The 19,072-nt window shown below is 41.3% G+C and overlaps 1 protein-coding gene and 1 long non-coding RNA gene across 2 annotated transcripts in view; one reads left to right on the top strand and one right to left on the bottom strand.

The window, feature by feature from the left end:
* Positions 1–5,990: 5,990 nt before the first annotated feature.
* The window catches only part of LMO4 (LIM domain only 4), a 28,484-nt gene continuing 15,402 nt past the window's right edge, over positions 5,991–19,072 (top strand). Inside the window, exon 1 of the mRNA XM_065071248.1 lies at positions 5,991–6,011. The gene's annotated coding sequence lies outside the window, so the exon portion shown is untranslated. The remainder of the gene's footprint in view (positions 6,012–19,072) is intronic.
* Positions 10,005–19,064, bottom strand: LOC110361181 (uncharacterized). Its single transcript, XR_010474105.1, has 2 exons — positions 18,922–19,064; positions 10,005–17,964 (listed from the first exon to the last, which is right to left on the bottom strand). It is a non-coding gene; the product is annotated as an uncharacterized LOC110361181 (long non-coding RNA).

Below are 19,072 nucleotides of genomic sequence, written 5' to 3'. Positions count from 1 at the left end.
AGTTTTTCTGCAGAATGAAATTTTCACTATTGCTAATATCAGCTGGAGAGACAGGTGGAACTTGTTATTTTCCTTGCAAAACCTACCTTTTCACAGGGAAGAGATCGTTTTTCATGTCTGCACAATCTGTTAATGGAGTAGATTGAGAATAAGATTGGGGAGAACTAGGCTGTTTCAGTCTTTGCCTCTTACCGTTTGACCTGAGGAAGGTCTCTTAGTCATTCTAGAAACCTGGTTTCTCTACCTGTAAAAAAACCAAAACGAACCAAACCCCCAAACCAATAATAGCTATATCAAAAGAGACTGCCATCAATATCCAGAAGTGGCTTTAAAATTTCAAGTGGAAGTGTTAAGTATTGCCACAAAAATGGCATCTGTTGTGCTTTCTCAGAGACCTGTGAAAATCTTTTTCCTGCAGAGAGAATTCTTTCCATGTTGCTCAATCAATGATCATTTTAATATATTTTCTGCCTCTCAGTTACATCTCAAATATTTGTGTCTGGGCAATTTTCATGGTCTCATATCTTGTCTCTTTCTGTATCAAATGTACGTTGTCAGCTTGAGGGAACACTTTTCCTTTCGGCTTCTTTGTAATTACCACAAATAGTTTTAACCTGTTAAAACATTTCTGAGTTGTCAACATGGCACGGAATGGTATTAAAACCTCGTTACTCCACAGCAAACCTTCCTGTGCATTGTGTTTACCTTCTGATAACATTTCTAATAAGTCAAACACCAGCGGAATGAAGGGGATACTTGCACTGTTGGGTCCAGTGTGACTTTGCATAATGAAAATATGCAAAAATAAATGACATTCCTATATAGCTAAGAGAGAGAGAGAAGGAAATATAATCAAGTTGTTTATGCTGGCTTTTCTTCAAGGAAGAAAGTGTGTGTTTTCTGGACAAGCTTTATTTATACTATGATCAGGGACCTGACAGCAGGGATTCCTGTGCCTGTGCGAAGTTCTTTTGATTTCAGCATGACTCCACCACGAGACCCCAGCTTAGAGGACTACCCCCTTTTAGAGGATAGTACATTGCTGTCCTCGGCAAGGACTAGATTTGAGGTGCTCTGAACTAGAGTTACGGACAGAATCAGAGCTTAGGAGCTAAACTCTGTTGCTCTAGCAAAGCCTCAGGCTGCAAGGAAACTTTCCACCCAAAGTACATTTCCTAGATGTTGGTAGCAGATGGCCCTCCCATCCCATACGCTGGGGATGTGCTGACTTCTCATGCTCAGTGTAACTTGTTCTTACATTATAGGACTTCTGATTTTTTATTCTTTTAATAAGCTTGATCTGATAAGCTAAGCTAAACATTTTTAAAATAAATTTCAGGTCTAAAGATTGTTATGAATTCTGTTGTTCAGATTCATGGAGATGGTTGATATAATTTCCTTTTTCCTTTGGCACCTAGAGCAAAATGTGGCCTAGATTTAATTCTTCTGCTAGTAGGTAGGGAGAAGTCTAACTAGAGGTGACCAGTGGCAGTGCTATCTGAATGTGTCTTGCAATCTCTGCTTTTGTAATGAATTGTGAATTAATGTTATAGCAGCATTTTATTTTTCTGCTTTTTCCCATCTTTACCTTAACTTCCTCTGTGAAGCCAAAGACACCTGGCATTGGTAGTCATGTTTTTGAGATTCCCTGCTCAAAAACATCTGCCCAAATAAGTTTGTTTTTGCTATTTTGAACAACTGAAACAGCGGTTCGGGATTCAATGGACAAGGGTAGGAAGAGAATTGGTTTAGGCTAGTTCAGGAGAAGGGAGCTGCTTATGAATGGACTCAGACACAGGGAGGTCTGAGGATGATAAGCGCAAGGCTTCATCCCTCTGGGTCAGTGGCCTTTGGGACAAGGCAAGGAGGAGACAGAAGTTGAGGAGACACTGCTGTTTTGGAGTCTGTGTTTCAGGTCACAGTCCTGTCATGTCAACAAAAGTCATGCATTGTGAATGGTGCCAAAGCACATGTGATGGTTGTGCACGAATATTTATCCTCTGTCTTTTTATTATCAACTTCATTTTGTATTCTGACAGATGGGTCCTTGCACATCTTCTTTGAAGACCTACTAGGCAAAACCCCCAAAGTCTTTTGTAGTACATCAGACAATGAGACAACACGTAGGTCTGAGGAAGCTCTTCTGTCACCCTCTTCTTGGAGCTGCCTTCCAGGAGATCATCTGTGTTGTATTGGATTCTCTCCGAACTGAGGGAAGGGGTAGAAAAGCCCTTCCAGCTGAGCAGTGGTGACCCCAGACGTCGTCCTGGGATGTGTTTTGGGGCTACTGACTGGGCTGTGGTGCCACTTGCATCATCACATGCATTTCTTTGACCAGCCATCAGTTGGAGGGTGTGGATGGAGCTTGACCTGTGGCCCACACCCTTGTTCTAGACCTTGGTGCTAACAGGTGGGCCAGACTGCCTTTCCCTCCTCCCCTTAGCTTGTAGATAGTTCTTTGGCATGCATCCAAACCTAATGCAGCATGGAGAGAAATGTCTTCAGGTTCCCAGAGTGTATATACACATGTGGTCAAATCCCCAGCTCATTCAATTAGTATGTGCAGTGGAGACAAGCTACTGATTTAGGTTTTCATCTATGCAAGGTAAATTGGATTGAAACTTCACACTGTTTAAAAAGGAGAGCTGAGATTCTTGCTTACATTTGAGTTCTAAATTAGCAGGCACATGACTAAGCTTCATGGGCCTTAAAAAGCTGGGTCTGAGTTAATATGCCTATACCATTGATTTCACTGGAACCTTTTGTATCAGAAACCACATGTACACAGCCTCACATTGTGAAGCGAGATTAATTTAGCTGTTGGCAAATTATGTGCTGTATAAGAATGTTCTGTGAATGACTTGGATTGCAAATTCTACTTAATATTTGCAATGCAAAATACCAGTAACATGAACAGGGCACTACTGGTTTCAGCTGAACTTCACAGAAAAAAGAATGACAGGCACTCAAAATAAGGAGAGAAAGGGTGGAGAACTAAACAACATAAGGCCTACCGAGTCAGATATTAAAAGCCTCAATCTAAATGATAACATAGAAGACAGATAGAAAAGTAATTGCAAAGGTTTTAGAACTGCAGTCCCTGTAAAAACACAGGAGTGGCCTCTCTCTTACAAAAAGTTGATTTGTGATTATTCTCAGCTATAATTACAGGGAGCATCACAGAGGGGGCTACCAAGAATATTTCCTTGTTTCAGTTTAAGACATTATTTGAATGTTTCTAAAACACTTTTAGAACCAAAATTATTGTTCCCCGTCTTTGAATTGTTATAGCAATATGTGAAGCAAAACAAACTTTCCATGATCTACCTACCTTGGAGAACAGAACCACTCTGGATAATAAAAGTAAATGAATGGTATGCAAGTTCAGTTTTTGTTGTGCATCCTAACCACACCAATTCACTCGATACAAGTCCCTAAAGGAACACGGTATTAAGCTATTGACCTGAAGTGAAAGCCATTGTATGTTGTCCCAGGGATCCCATATGTGCAGTTGCTCTTCAACTTTGCTCGCTTTTATGTTGGTAAAAATTTTGATTACTTGGCATTTGCAAATGCTGAGTATATGAAGCTTAAGTAGCACAGATTACAGATTTCTGTTGGACCAGAGACAGTAAAATCATGAGTCTTTTCGGTTATGGTCCCTGTTAGTTACTAATCAACCAGTACCTGTTGTTTCTCCCAAGGACACAGATACACCTCTGCAGAGATTATCCTTGCACCAGTAGCAAAGATAGTAAGTGTTCCTTGCTCATATCAGTGAGATGTAGAGCGATGAACTTTTCCTGCACTCTGCATTGCTGATGATAACTTTTTCCTTGAGTCTTATCCAACCTTAAGAAATTTGCATCCTTCCACATGTCTGGATTGGTTCCAGTCTTATGTGTTCTCTTAGACCAAACAAATTTCCTCCCCATTGCCTAGCCACCATTTACTAGCTGAATACTACACCACATTTTGCTGCTTGTCCCTGGTCCCTCCCCATAGCTCTGTCATCTGAAGAGACCAAGCAAGCATTCCCTACAGCACTGCAAGTAAAGCCAGCCTGGTTAGCTCATATCCGTGTTCATCACCAGGTGAAATGAACCTGGCTGGTATAGCTTAAACAGATTAGAGGGTAATTTGTGATCCCTTTTGCTAATGGAGCAGTATGCTGGGTGCTTGGAAGGCAGCAACAAGCACTAAAGATGGTGGTGGCATCTCCCAGAAGAGCTTCTTTGCAGTCGCAGTTTTTCTCAGCACTCCCATCCTTGAACCCGGTCTTGCACCCCTCAACTTTCATGCTTTTTCTACATACCTTGCCTTTATTTTTACCTTAGTGGCTACAACTAAAGATATATTTTGACATTTTAAGTGAGTCTTCTCTGTTCAGCTTGCTACGCCTGTCTTTATTAATTAAGCTTGTGTCTTCATATCAGGTTACTTCAGCTCATCTCTTCCAGCTCCAGCTCTAACGTTCCATTCACTTTCATCATACTTTGCCGTCCTTGAACTGCACTGAACTCTTCCTCATTTCACATCTTCCATTACAATATTCAGATCTGCTATTTCTCTGCCTAGTTTTACCATGGCTGATGTGAAAATTTTCTTTGCTACAGAACCACCAGCGAGGAGACAGACCTTTCTTCTCTTTGCCACATTCCTTCTCGCATAAAATCTCAGTTGAAAACAGAAAGGCATTCTCTTCTGTGATTGTAACTTTATGTTACTCTTTTTCCTGCTACTCTTCCCTTTGGGATACATTTTAATATGTCATCATCTATGGAAACTGCACTGTTTATATTTTCAATTTTTCATGCTTGGAGTTGGGGTTTTCCAGATGAACGGTGTATTAAGATTTAATCTGAACCTAGTCAGATAATATTGACCTGCAATGAAAAAGCTGTATGAATGAGATGGTAGCAGACAGCTTAAAGTGCTGAGTGCCAAGTGCTGACTGAAAAATGATACCCCAGAAGTTTGGTGGTGGAGAGCAGGTGAGACATTTATGAATAGAAAAGCTTTCTGATTATTTAAATATTGTGATATATTTTTAAAAATTTTCTCAATTTTTTCAATGTTTGCCAGAATTTGCCTACTCCCATAGGGCGGTACAGGAGGGAGCTTCCAGGAGCTGCTTATCCCTCTGTAAGCTACCACACCTTGATACCAACTTTAAGGACTCTGCTTTGCCACAGCAAAGTCCCCCAAAATTAAAACGAATAAGAACTGAATCCAGGACTTTGGACTCTGTGTTCCCATTTCATCTATACACTGTTCAGTGTTAGCAGTCATTAGGAAACATGTATTTTGTTTCCAAAATCCCCAGGTATTACAGTATTGCCACAGCTTGCAAGCCACATTGTGTTAGGGCCACAAGCAATGAGTTGGCCCTTGCCCAAAGCAGCTCTTAATCCAGGTCATGTACGTGGAAGATAGGCGAGGGAAGCTGTTTCCGCATATATCTGACTTGCTTGGGTTAAATGTGGTGAATTATTTCGGCAAATATATTCCAAACCCTCCCCCTCAGTTTTTCATAAGTTCCAAATTTGGATGCTGCTCTAAATGAAAAGGAACAATTCAAATGCCTTTCTGAATGCATTTGAAATGAAATAAGTTACTGTAATTTCCCTGGGCAAGCCAGCTCTTTGGAGGGGGCAAAAGTTGCAAATGGAAAAACAAACAAACAAATGAGTGAGTAACTGTGGGAGGCACTGCCAGAAAATCAGAAACAAGCCTGGATAGAAGGGGGAGGGAAGGGAAGGGAAGGGCTCTTGTCTGCCCTTAAACAATCTGTAGAAAACAAAATATGGGAGAGAGTTGACATGAACAGGGGAAAAAAATCCACTGTCTTTTTTTTTTGTTTTTAAACCAGATAATCAGGATACCAGGCCCCATGATGCTGCTATTCAAGAGGACTGACTTCAAGGACTTTGAGAAAGAAAATAGAAAATTCCACCTTCGTTGTTCAGGTTCTTCCATTAGAGGGGCTCCTACAGCGACACGACTAGGAGGTGAGTCACCTGGTCTCAGCTGTAAAGGGACAGAATGAATGAGGTTGCCAGATAAACCAAGAGTCGGGGAGCTGAGAAAAGTGTGAGCACCAGCTACCTTTCTGCTTTCCAAATCCTCGACCAGTGAGAAATCAAAACATAGTTTAGGTCAGCCTCTACAGGTATAGAGCATGCTTCACTTCCCATGATCTGGGGATGGGAAGCAAAGGAGAGTGTGCTGCAGAGCTACTGATTGCTCTCCCAAGACTTCCTGTTAAGGGGAATCCTCGGTTGTCCATGTAGGGTAGTAGTAGAGCTGCACAGAGCTGCTGAGGCATGCAAAGAAGCTGCAGATGGGGCTGAGAGTACAGCTTGATACTGCTCTGTCCAGCCACCCAGTTACAGCGTTATCAAATGCTTGCTAGAGGTGGGTACTGAGGCTGCTGGTAATGGCTAAAGGCAAAGCAGGGGGTCTGGTTTTAATAAAAAGGTAGTTTACGAACAGCATTTCTCTTCTTCTAATGATAAAATGGATATGAAACAGTTACACTCCAGACCCTTATTTTTCGGTGCTATTTTTTTTTCCTGAACATTGAAAACAAAACCAGCAAAAGGGAGCTAGGGGGGAAGGAAAAAAGAAAACTCCCTTCAGACAACAATCACCTTTTCAGTTAAATTCTCATGCTTGGTCTTAGCCCAGAGGGATTTGCCTTGAGTGGAGTTCTAAGAAAATCCTTTCAGTAGTTTCTGAGTTATTTAAATGTAACCGTGGAGGTTTGGATTCAGATGCTTTTTTGCACTTTCATAACTCAAAAATAGCTTTGCTTTAAAACTTCTAAATTAACCCTCCTTAACTTTTCAACTTGTCACCTATCCTACTGTATGGCTTATAAAATTTTAAAGCTAATAGTATAACAAACTCAAATAATGATACTGCAGATGTTCGAATGAATCTTGGGAGGAATAAATTACAGGAGTCACAGTAGGTTGTTACTGAGGAAAGAGCGCTGCATGCCTTAAACCATGTGTTCTTACTGGTCTGAAATAGGCCCAATCTTTTCTACTATTAAAAAGCATAAGTGTACTTGGATGTGGATTTTAATAACTCAGTTACACATATGAAATCAAGCACATAAGTCCTGTTCCATTTTTTCCTCCTGATAGGCGTGCTTCAGACTTGTCAGGACGTCCTCTTAAATTTTCCTTCTTTCTTTTTAACACAGTCCTGATCAGCAGGACACTTAAATGTCTATTAAATATTTATGGACTTCAAAGTCACTGAAATGCTCTCTGATTCTCTTACTGTCATTATTTTATTGCCAGAAGATTGAGGCAATGAGAGGTGAAGCATCTTGGTCAGTCATGGTTTTTCCTTTTTCTTTGTCTTCCTGTCGCTTTCTTATGTTTCTTCCTTTGTCTTCTTTCTGACATTTCTGCCACACTAGTCCTGTTCTCATTGTTTCCTATCTCTCTTTCAAACATCTTTCTCCATATATTCTTCTCTAACAGTCACAACTGAAGAGGGCCCATGATAGAGAGAAATTATTTCTACTTTGGCAGCAGCTTTTTACCTTTATCTTTTCCCTAAATGTCTGGGATGGGTCCAGGCGGCTCTCCCCGCTTTCGTCATCATCTCTTCACATCCCTCATGATCGTGAACTCCAGTCAGCAATCTTATGTCTGCCATGAGAGCTCCTCCCATGATCCAGAGCCACGACCAGACTAAGGTGTTGTAACACCATGTGTTACTTTACCTACTTACCATGCTTGCTCTGCTGCTTTCTAGGAACTATACACCTGTGCCAGGTTTTTCTCACAGAATAGTGACAGCACTGCTGCCTTCTGCACGTCCCTCCTTCTTGCTCCTGTGCCCTTCTTCTTCTTCCAAGCTTTTGTGGTTCAGTCTCTTGGTTGGTGCAGTTTAGCCAAGATACAGGAGACTTGTATTCAGCCTCTGCCTGAGGCAATTTGAACTTGAATCTCTTAGCCCTGAATTAGCACCCTGCCCAAGAGATTATCAACTGTTCTGGAAGGAGTGTGACCTGAGTTCTTTCTTGAGTGGGAAAGCTTGTGCTTAACTTGTCAGCCATGTAGTGGAGACACTCACCTGGGTGGGGAAACCACGTCTGCCAGGGCCTGCCCCAATAAACACTTATTATAATCCAAAGTATGGAAGTATTCCCTGGAAGTGTGTAACAGAACCCAGGTTTCTTGCTCTCGGTAGCGCTTTGAGAGCAAGCACACATGGGAATACAGTTAATATTTAATTATTCCTTACAAACTGAACCAGCTCCAATGGGCTGGATTGGAGAGAGCCCCCGTTCCACAAGATCCTTTTAGATTATGCTGTTCTCACCTGTCTGCTGTGCGTCGGTTCCCCTCATAACCCAGAGCAGCTGCCTCAGCACCATGGACACATTGTGGGAGCAGGTAGGGGAAAGAGAGAGGAAAGGGGAAAGGGGAAAGGGAAAAAGGAAAAGGAAAAGGAAAAGGAAAAGGAAAAGGAAAAGGAAAAGGAAAAGGAAAAGGAAAAGGAAAAGGAAAAGGAAAAGGAAAAGGAAAAGGAAAAGGAAAAGGAAAAAGTGCTCCTGAATATACTCTGTTATCCCTGGCGACAAGTCTGTATCTGTAGCTGAAGCAAGCACCTGCCACTGCTGCCTCAGTTACCATTCTGGTCAGGAGCGACAACGAATATGTGATGGAGGGAAAAGCAGTCTGTTAAAAGACAGGGCAGCAGGCTGGGGCACTATAAGGGAAATTGCTTTTAAAGGTAGAAATACAACAAAAATAGACTAAAGAATCTTAAAGACAAAAATCAATGCCAGAGCAGAGGAAGCCAGAATGACTTCCAGAGCTCAGCTATAGGCAGTTGCCCCCCAACATAAGCCAGACACTGTCAGGATGTGGGAGACATCCAGGAATTTTCTCTCCTACAAAAATATTAGGGACATTATATGTTTTAACTGTAATGGAAAAAGTAGAGCTCTAGTGCTCAGCTCCAGAGGAGAACACTAACCATTGGAAACGATGTGGTACGGAGGCTCTGTGTGTGTGTGTGGCTGCTCCCTTTTCTCCTAGGGATTCTATAGCTTCCTTCATTCTTCGCTCTCTCATATTACAGAAATAAGGTAATTTTTCCTGGCCATTTACTAAAGCTCATTAAAGACCGAAGAGAACAAACAATGCTACTCCTTAGAGACTACCATTCAAAGTCATTCTACAATTCTCTGTTCTAATACTTGAGACAAATTAATTATTCCTTAGTGAAAAGTGTATAATTCCTATCCTTCATTTTTGAGGTGGGGAATGGGGAATAATAATAGGAAGTTTATATCTGAGTCGAAAGCTGCCTGTGCTGAAGGGAAATGAGAAAAAATGCGTGTTCCAAGAAGAGTAAAAGCAATTATTCTAATAATAATTCTAGGGATATTAATGTCTTTTTAAAGTAGATTGCTTTCAAATAAACACCAAAGTTGAAGGCATAGGAAAGGCTGGTTTATTTATTAATCATTCCAGAAGTGTATTTTTCTAAATGAACAAGTGCATGAGCAACTTCGCTGGCACATATTAAATTTAGTTAAACGGCAACTTGTAAATGTCCCAAAACTTCTGTAACCAGAGACTAATTTGTTTAACGTGTTGAAAATGTTATGTGGATGTGAGGAACTACATATTAAACTTCAAAGCAAAATGCTCCAGAGATTACACCATCTTAAAGACTGCATACTGGAAAGGCCTTTATGCATTAAACATAAAGGATTTTTAATTCTCTTCTATTTTGAATACTTGTCAATCTGCATGACTCACGCTTAGGACTGTAAACTATCATTTAAGGTGTGATGTCCAAGTTGAGGCCTGGACCATGGTTTGCAAGGGGCTGGCTTTTCTCTTTCATCTCTATTAATTAATCCTGTCTCAGTTTGCCCAGCGTACACTTCTGTTGACATCACCTTTTCCATATACTTTAAAGAGTCCCCAGAGAGATCTACTGCAGAACAAAAACTGGACAGAGAATACATTTGGAAACCATTTTATTTCTCAATTACCAACCAAAACGTATGGAAAAGATTTACACTCTATCTGATTTACACAATAATTATACTTTGAAAGCTCAGAAATAAATGGCTTGATCCTTGAAATCATTAGTTACTATACCAAATGTAATTGGTGTAAACTAATGAGTTTACTGGATGGCTGACCCTTAATTACTGATTATAGTTAAACTCTAGCCAATCAAAAATGAGTTTACTTATAAAAGTATGGTATAGTATTAACAAGCATTACATTTCCAAGTAAGCAGCTTAATGATTAGTTGTAGCACACAACTCAAGCCTGTTCAGGGCTATCAAAAGCAGCTTTTTAATAATAGTGCACTAAGCAACCGTCACTCTCTTACCTCAGCATCTATCAGACAAACAGAAAGAAACCACATAATTAATCATCTCATGCAATAGAAATAAAGCATCTGGGCTGGATCCAGGCAGGATACACATAGCTGCGTTCATCAAAAGAGCTGCAAAAGGCTGGGGATTTGCTTTAGATAGGATAACCGACAGAGGGAATTCCAGCCCTCTGTGGGAGCAATGTGCAGTATGGAAGTTAAATATTGATTTTATACAGTCCTGTGTGATATGGAGAAGCCTATCGACAAAATAGGTTTAATAATGCCTTGCACTGAGGAGGACAGCCTGAGCAGAGTCAGTATGTGGTGATAGGACACTTGGCTACCGTACTGGTAATCCCAAAAATTCAGAAGTCATGACTCCTCACTATTTATTAGATCAAATGAAGAATAATTCTTTAAAACAAAACATTAAATGGGAAGACATTGTTTTTGTTTGTTTCTTGTTGATCTTTAAGAATTGGTGTTTTTAGGAAGACTCAAAATTCCTATTTAAAAAGTTGCAAGCAGATTTGTATAAAGATTGTGATTCCAGAGTCGGGACTTTAAATAGATACCACAAATATTTTTATAAAATCATAGGACTTTACAACACTTACAGTCACATCCTTAAAGGTACGTAGGCAAGCGACTCCAATGTTTTAAAGATGTGGAAGTTCTCCATCTCCTACAACTTTCATGCGAATCCTAAACTTCAGATAGGAGACTGATACTGGAAGGCATAAGCGTTAGGATGTCAAGTCTGATACTCTGCTGCTATGAAGATCTAGTTGGAAGAGTTTGTATTTGCTGGAGCCCTGTAGCCTGTGAGCTCTTCAGATGACCTGACGGACCTCACAGCTGCCAGGATTAATTCTGTTGGGATTACAGGTCTCTCCCACTTCTGCTTTTCTTGATGATGTTCTCTTTGGTGCTCGCTTTTCATAAAGAGCTAGGCTTAGCAGAGGACCAGCCTTATCTGATGGCTCTTCGGAACAAGTGCTGTAACACTTGCCCGTTTATTAGAATTTTTTTTTTTTTAACTGAGAAAATGAAGAATGAATTAGTCTTCAGAATGTCTGCACATGGGTTAAAGTAAAATTCATGCATTTACTGGACTCCTGTTTGTGAGATGTGTCTGGGGTCAGGAAGAGGTTGAAGTTGTTTACTGCCTTCAAGCCCTGGTCTTAGAAGTTAATTCAGAGCTGTGCTGTGAGCAGCTACACAGAGTAAGTCTTTGGAACAGGGAATTGCTGGTTTGATGTCAAGGTCCTTGAGCCTTAATAATAAAATTAGTTTCATAAGGAAATCCTAGCAGGGACTTTATGATCATATAAAGTCATTATGCTGGTTTACAGCATAACTTTAAAGATGCCTTGGAATGATCAGAGTTTGTGGGAAGGGATCATATTTTTTATAATTTGTTGGGTATCCTGAAGCTGTCATAGCTGCAACACTCCCGCTTGGAATAGCTGCTCTACAGTTCAAAAGAAAAATTCTGTTGAGGCCTAAGTCAGGCAACTGGGGCATACCTGTCCAGAGAAAGCTCGTTGAATTGAATGGATCCCATGCACTTCCTGATAATCGGCTCCAATTTTGTCGGAGCTGAATGCTTGGGGTAATCAAGGTGTTTTATTGCCATTCCACAACAGCAGATAGAGAGCCTAGGAAGCTTTAGCAGCTCTGCTTTTCACAGTTCTCTGTTGGAGGGTTCAGGGGTGAGCAGTTTTAAAAGTCATGGAAAAGAAAGAAGACATATTTCCCAAACTTCAAGATCCTGTGATCTCAAAGACAGAGGAAACACTAAACTAGTCAAAACCTTTCCTCTCCACCCCCTGCACAGCAGTGCTGGCAAGAACAATGCTGCTCTGCTAATGCTGAGGCAACACCCTCCAATGCAGAAGAAGGGAGACAAGGAACCATTGATTCGGGAGGAGGGGAACACACTACAGACAGGTTCACCCTCCCCAGCCCGCCATCCCTGTGGCAGGGAGGAAAGGGGGGCTCTGGATTAGTGGCAGAACAAGCACCATAGGGCTTCACTTTCCTCCTTTTCTGTGAACTGTGCCTAACTGCTTCTGTGAAAGACAGCACCAAGCCCCATTTTGTTCATAGAAATACAACATCTTTTAAAGCTGTCGTTAATGGATAAACTCTTTTCTGATTGGATGAGCCGCACAATAAATCTCTCCCTGAGCCAAGTGCAATGCAGCTTATTCAGTAACAGTGAAATGAGCCACTGTCACTTTGCTGCACTTGCATACATCAAGCAAAATGCTTCCATCTTCATCAGTCTTTTAGTGAAATAGAAATAAAACAATTGTAACAGAATGGTGTCACTGGATCTGTGGCACCTGCTTTAAAAATAAATCTCTTAGCTTTGTCTTCACTATTACTTTCAATAAATGTCCTAGCATTGCCACAGCATTTATCTAGCAGCAGGAAACCATTATCCTATGACAACAATCTATTCCATTAACATTAGCTCTTAATTGTAAGATTGTTTATAAGACAGCAAAAGCTACTGAATCATAGTAGAATGATAAAAAGAGTTATGGTCATGGAGTATAGTAGTCACTCCAGTTCTGAAAAACAGCTTAAGAAAAGTAGAGGGCTATATTTTTATATGAAAAATAATGTAATATTCTTATGCAAGAAAATGCTTTTAAATAATGGATTACATCAGCAAAGTAACTATTAAAGAGTTAATGTTAAAAATTGTTACTAAGAAACTCTTGCTTTGATAAATGGTATGACGAAAAAACTGAATAGAAAGCTTAGAAACTCTTTGCGAAAACAATGCTGCGCCGAGTCAAACAGAGAAATCATAATAACAGAAGCACATTTGTCTGGTGGAGTGAACAGAAGGAATGTTGCAGAATTGAGATATGAAGAACCTCACTGCAGAATAGAAGGAGAACTGTCATTCTGATTGTTTGTCATTATTGTTACATGTCCAGTTAAGTGAACTTAGAGTGACAGTGGTGTCATAACTACTTGCATCTATGTAAATTTCAGATCAAATAGGATAGAGGCGTTTCTGCCAGACACAAGTCACCAGGCTGCTCTTCCTTTTTATTTTTGTAACCTTCCATTTTCTCATACTGTGCTGCTAGCCCTTAAATTAAAAAGACAACTTCAACGGGAGATCCCTGTAATGTGTATGTTTCAGTTCTCAGTCGGCACCTCGCTTTCTCTCAGCTCTTTGAAACAATGGCTAATGTCAAATTTCCATCAGAAACAGTCACTACAAACATCTACATGTATTAGCTAAAACTATGCCTTCCCATTGATGATGTCTCATACAACCAAATCCTCTGCAGCTCCAGGCTGTGAACTTCCCCTGAAAACTGCAGAGAAAATGGCTCGAGCAAATGTTCCTCCATTGGTTTACTCCAACCCAAGCCACATATCATGAAGGTCTTCTCTGTGGATAGGTGCAAAATTGGTGGAAAAGATCAGTCACAGTCCTTTCTGTAAATTACAGCATCGTGCAGAGGTGATGGGAACTTCATGAGGATATCAGGCCTACTCCTCCACGGCAATGAGTTACAGTTAATAATTCATTTCCTGGATACACTCGTAGCAGGCAGATATTCTAATGACATAGGATTTGCTTCTGGACACACACCTTTGAAAAGAATGTCAATGCAATTATCAAAGTATTAGGTGTGGACACCACCATCAAAAAATATTAAACATGCTGTTTATTTACTCAGGCATAATACTGATTTCTTCTGCATATTTAAACTTACTTGGCTAATTAATTAAATAATACGAGCTACAGTTAAGTTTTCATTTTTCATGGTAGTACATTATTCCAGAACATTGTTTTTACTGAATTTTGCACAGGACTGTTTTCAGTAATCATACCAAAGTGCAGCTACATTCTTCAAAAATGTTCCTTTGACAAAGGAAATTTTTAAAATGGCTACAAGAAAAAAATAGTCATCTCTGAGTAGAAAACATTTAATATGTTTCAATGAGTTCTTATCTAAGAGGGAAAAGAAGACAAGTTTACTTTTTCTGCTGAGATTTTTTGAAGTGAATTCTGATTGAGAAGTGGCAATGATCTAACAAAAACATCCTGTCATAAAATAGGAAGTATGTTTAGAAGCATAAATGACGCTGTTATGAACATGTATGTACCTCTGCATTAGGTAAGAGCATTTTGGTCAGTTGAATTAGTAATATTTTATTTAAAAAAAAAAAATCTTTCTGGTTGATCTTTTTTGTTCTGTAAAGTTAAAGTACTTCAGTGGCTACTTTGATCTATAATTCGGGCCTTCAAACATCACCAAATTGTGCTGTCCCATCCTCTAATCTGACCATTTGTTACGGTGACTAGCGAATAGAGGCAACGTGTTAATGGAAGTTCTATAAAAGTAGCTGTGAATTAGCCCTTAAAGGGTAAGTTCCATATGAGTTTATATTTTTAAGTATTTGCCAAAGTTGTTTTTTTTCTTGCTAAATGTGGTGACATCTGAATTATAAAAATACTGTATTCATGTTAGTGACAAAATATCACTCTACAGATATGTCATCACAAAAATCAGTTGTCAGTATATGTTTAAGAATTTCAAAATAATTTTACCTGATTTGCTTAAAAAGTGCCTTGTTTTATTAGACTGTGGAATGTAAAGCCCTCTTTCAAAATTCATATAGCATTTCCAATTGTAAGATTGTTTTAGGTAGTGAACTTATTATTACATATGCATATTCTAGTGGCCTCTAGAGACTTTTAATTTAAAACATAAATTACATATAATTTCAAGCTCTGATGTCTTTGACTTTAGTCACAAAACTCACTCCGAGGACTTTCTGCTGCTGATGGCTTGTAGTAACAGATCAGTTCTCCCACCAGGGATGTGCACAGGACAAATTAGTGAACATAATTTTAGCCATATGAGGTCATTACAAATATAGCCTTAGCTCTTCCTAAAGTGGACTTCATTGTTAATATAAATATATATCTATAATTACTGACATTTATATTATTTGGCTCCTGTCCTAAGTTACAGATACAGTGAGGATAAAAGGGTCTTACAAGCCCTTACCTAAGCGAACTGTGCTTACTAATTACCTTCCATGGTTCTGGGTTCCTGTAAATAGTTACTTATGTATTTATAAGCAAGTCAAAATCTATACACATATTTCTAAAAGTGTATTATCTTGCTCTTTAGGGCAAACAGTACAGTCTACCACTTGGAAAAGAACGCCGAGAGTAAAGCCATCCAGGATTCTTCCCAGCTTCTGCCAGGATGCATATTCTCCCATATCACTGGATATGCAATTTAAATACTTAATCCAGTCACAGTTTTAAATTGTTTGAGGCCCTAAAACAGCAGATCACGTGCGAGTAAAAGGATGCATTACTTTAAAGTAACAAATGGCCATGGATTTTTCATCACTGTTTCCAAAGAGACTGGGGTCAGAGGGTTTGTTTTAAAAGTCTAATTGTTTGATCAAAAAGTGCAGCTCACAAGACACAAGGACTAGCAAAGTGCAGCGTGGAAGATCTTAAGACAAAGCAGCAGCCTCAACATTTCTCTCTAATAAGAAAAGGAAAAGACAGTCAAGGTCCCATAGGAATGCAGCATTTAGGGAGAGAACCAAGACTCCTTTCATGAATGGAGAGATAACCCTGATGAATTCTGGACTACCTGCTATCTTAGGGGCATGTCTAGGTTTAAGAATTATTTGGATCACAGGCTGTAACATTTTCCAGACGTGCAGATTGCAACTACTAAGCCAGCAATTTTATGCTTTCCTTTCCCTGACTCCAACAGCACCATGATATAAGCAGCCAGATTTTCTTCTGCATTGTGTTTTTTATCTATTCAGCCAAAATTAACAGTCTTCGAGGATAATGTATGCCAAGTGAATTTAAATCTTGCGGACTCAAATCGACCTAAAGTTGATGGATACATTCATGCCTACTGCTGAAATCTACCAATTACACAGAACTATGTTAACTTACCATAGAAACATCTAATCTAATAGCGCAGATGATGTTGAACTAACTAATTACATTATGGCACATAGACAATGAAAAACATAACGAAGATGACAGCACAGCAACAGCAGATGCTGCACAAAAGAAAAATTAGGAAAATATTGCTCTGCAAAATGCTCTCAGTTAAGGTTTCCTCTGTTAAAATTAATCACAAAAATTAGTGAAGATCAGATTTCAGAAGAAGATATGAACATTGTAATGGCATTTGGAAGACGTCATTAAGGCACTTAAAACTCTGCTCCTTGAGAAGGTAATTCCCTTTTTTTTGTATCACTATCTGTTTTAAGACTAGTAAACATTTTAGTGCCTATGGCGTAGTTTCTTGGTAGAATATCTCTTCCAATAAGGCGAAGTCCTGATGGCTCTTCCAGAGTCTGAATTTGGTAGCTTCCAGCCATTACAGATTTAGATAATTAGACAACTTAGATTTTATTTTAGCTTGGCATTTGCTCTATTCTTGTGCTCTTAGCTGTCAGAGAGCTAGAATAAGAGTGACTGTTGCTTATCTGTAGGATGCCTCGTTACTTTATACATTTCAAATTGTACCAGATCCTAAATAACAAATCTAAAACTGCTGAGTATGTTTAAATGTAATAGGTACATAGAGATTACGTCCAGATGATGTATTTCATAGACCTATGCTAAAAAATACATTCATTTTAACCATACCACCAGTCTTCTCTCCCCTTTCCCCGTGGAAGTTTTCCACGAGCTTCCAGTCCACTTTACGCACTGACTCTGGACATATCCCAGTCTACGGAGAAAGACAGAAATAGATTTTTCTCCTGCATTTAAATCATACCTCTGGTGCCACTCAAATTTCAATATTTAATTGCGATACAAATAAAACCAAAACATATCTATGATATCCTATGTTTTCCCAAGTACATTTTTCCCAGCTAGACATGTTTTCCTTAAATTCTGACTGGTTACTGGGCGCACGTCTCTGTGGCCCAGCTCAGGCCAGGGATGCAGAAATGAAGGAGGCCCACAGGTGGCGATGTGGTTAAAGCACACCTGGGCTCCGATTCCCGAGACCAGATTTACCACTCGGCCTGTCAGAGGGAAGTTGGTCTGCATTTTTGTAGCGATGCACTTATTTGTAAATAAATACTCTCGGCTAAAGTTTCGTATACCTGTGTGGATACATCCCTTCTACGTTACCCTCCAGCAGGAACAGGTTTAAAATACTTTGTTGCCTGGACAACAGAGAGGCGGTGGACGCACACAAACTTGCACATCAGTCACGCTGCCATCACTAAATATTTATTTGACAACAGCAATTAAGCGTGCCCCTCAAGCGGTGCCAGGACACGTCCTGCCCCCTCCTGCGGCACAGGCAGCGCGCAGGCAGGGCAGCTGCCCGCGCATCACTGCAGTCGCAGCAGCCTGACCAGCCAGTCCCACCGTCCTCACTGCATTGGCTGCTACTTACGTCAGCAGTCTGGAATCAAGAAACTCGTATTCTGAAGTTTTTCTGTTCTTTCACAGATCGTGGAAACGTAGAATTTTGCTGACTCTTTAGCTGTGGCTCGCTCGATGGAGCACGTTTGCGTGTGCTGTGACTGAGGTGTGCCCTGTGCGGAGACAATACCAGGCAAGAACCTATTCCAGCAGTTGGGCAAATCCCTGACACTTACAGGAATAACTGTTCACGGGGATAACACACACTAATTATGCCGCGTTGATAGATACTTTTATTATTTCAAGATCTTTATTAGCTATATGGTGCTGTACTTTTGCTTATCCTGTGTGCTGCACTTAGGCCTCAAAACTGTGCAATATGGGGGGGGTGTGTTTCAAATTTTAAGTGTCCCTACTGAATATTACTTCTGATGTGCTATCATCCTTGGGCTTCTTCCTCAGAAATGCAGTTGTCTTCTCAAATGACAAGCCGTGCTGCTAACTGCCAGCCAAATGCGGCAGTTTAACCCTTTTAAACCTTTACGGGGTGCTAATAATAGCGGGCCGTGCCCGGATGCGGGTTCCCGAGCACAGCTCCCCGACAGTTTCACCGGGGGAATCTTTAAACTCGCCGCCTCGGCACAGCCGAGGGGCGAGCCGGGCACGTCCCTCCCGGCCTCCTCGCTGCCCCGGCACGGGACCCGAGTGCCGCCGCGCCCCGACGACGGGGTGCGCAGCCCCGGGGGCACGACGAGGCCACAGGCAGCGGGGGGCGCCAGGAGGGCGGCCAGCACCGACACCCAAGGCCGCGCCTCAGCGCCTCCGCCCCGGCCCCGGCCCGGCGGGGGAAGCGCCCAGCAGCCGGGAAGGGCTCCGAGCGCCGCCGCCCGGGCGGAGCGGCCGGCTCGGGGGCAGGCGGGACGGCCCCTCGCCGCCAAGTTTCTCAACTGGTGGCCGGGGGCGGGCGGCGCCCTAACGGCCGCCAGCAGCGCCCTAACGGCCGCGCGCGCGCCTCTCCTCAGCGCCCGGGCGGCGCGGCCACCGCTGCCCACCTGACTCCCTCCTTCCTCTCCATTCCCCTCCTCCTCGCCCCCTCCCGGCCTCTTTTTTTTTCCTCCCCTTTCACTCACTCCTTTGTCTTCTCGGGGATTGGCAGGTTTTATTATTCCGCCTGAACAAGCCGGGGGCGGATTGGCTGCGGCGGGCTGACGGCGGAGCCGAGCCGGAGTGTAGTTGGGATTCTGCTCTGTCAGTAACACATGTGTGAGGGCAGCGGGAGCA

Source organism: Columba livia, chromosome 8 (genome assembly GCF_036013475.1).
Source record: "Columba livia isolate bColLiv1 breed racing homer chromosome 8, bColLiv1.pat.W.v2, whole genome shotgun sequence".
NCBI classification, from domain to species: Eukaryota; Metazoa; Chordata; class Aves; order Columbiformes; family Columbidae; genus Columba; species Columba livia.
Note: the sequence above shows the minus strand (reverse complement) of the source record. Positions and strands in the feature narration are given on the sequence as shown.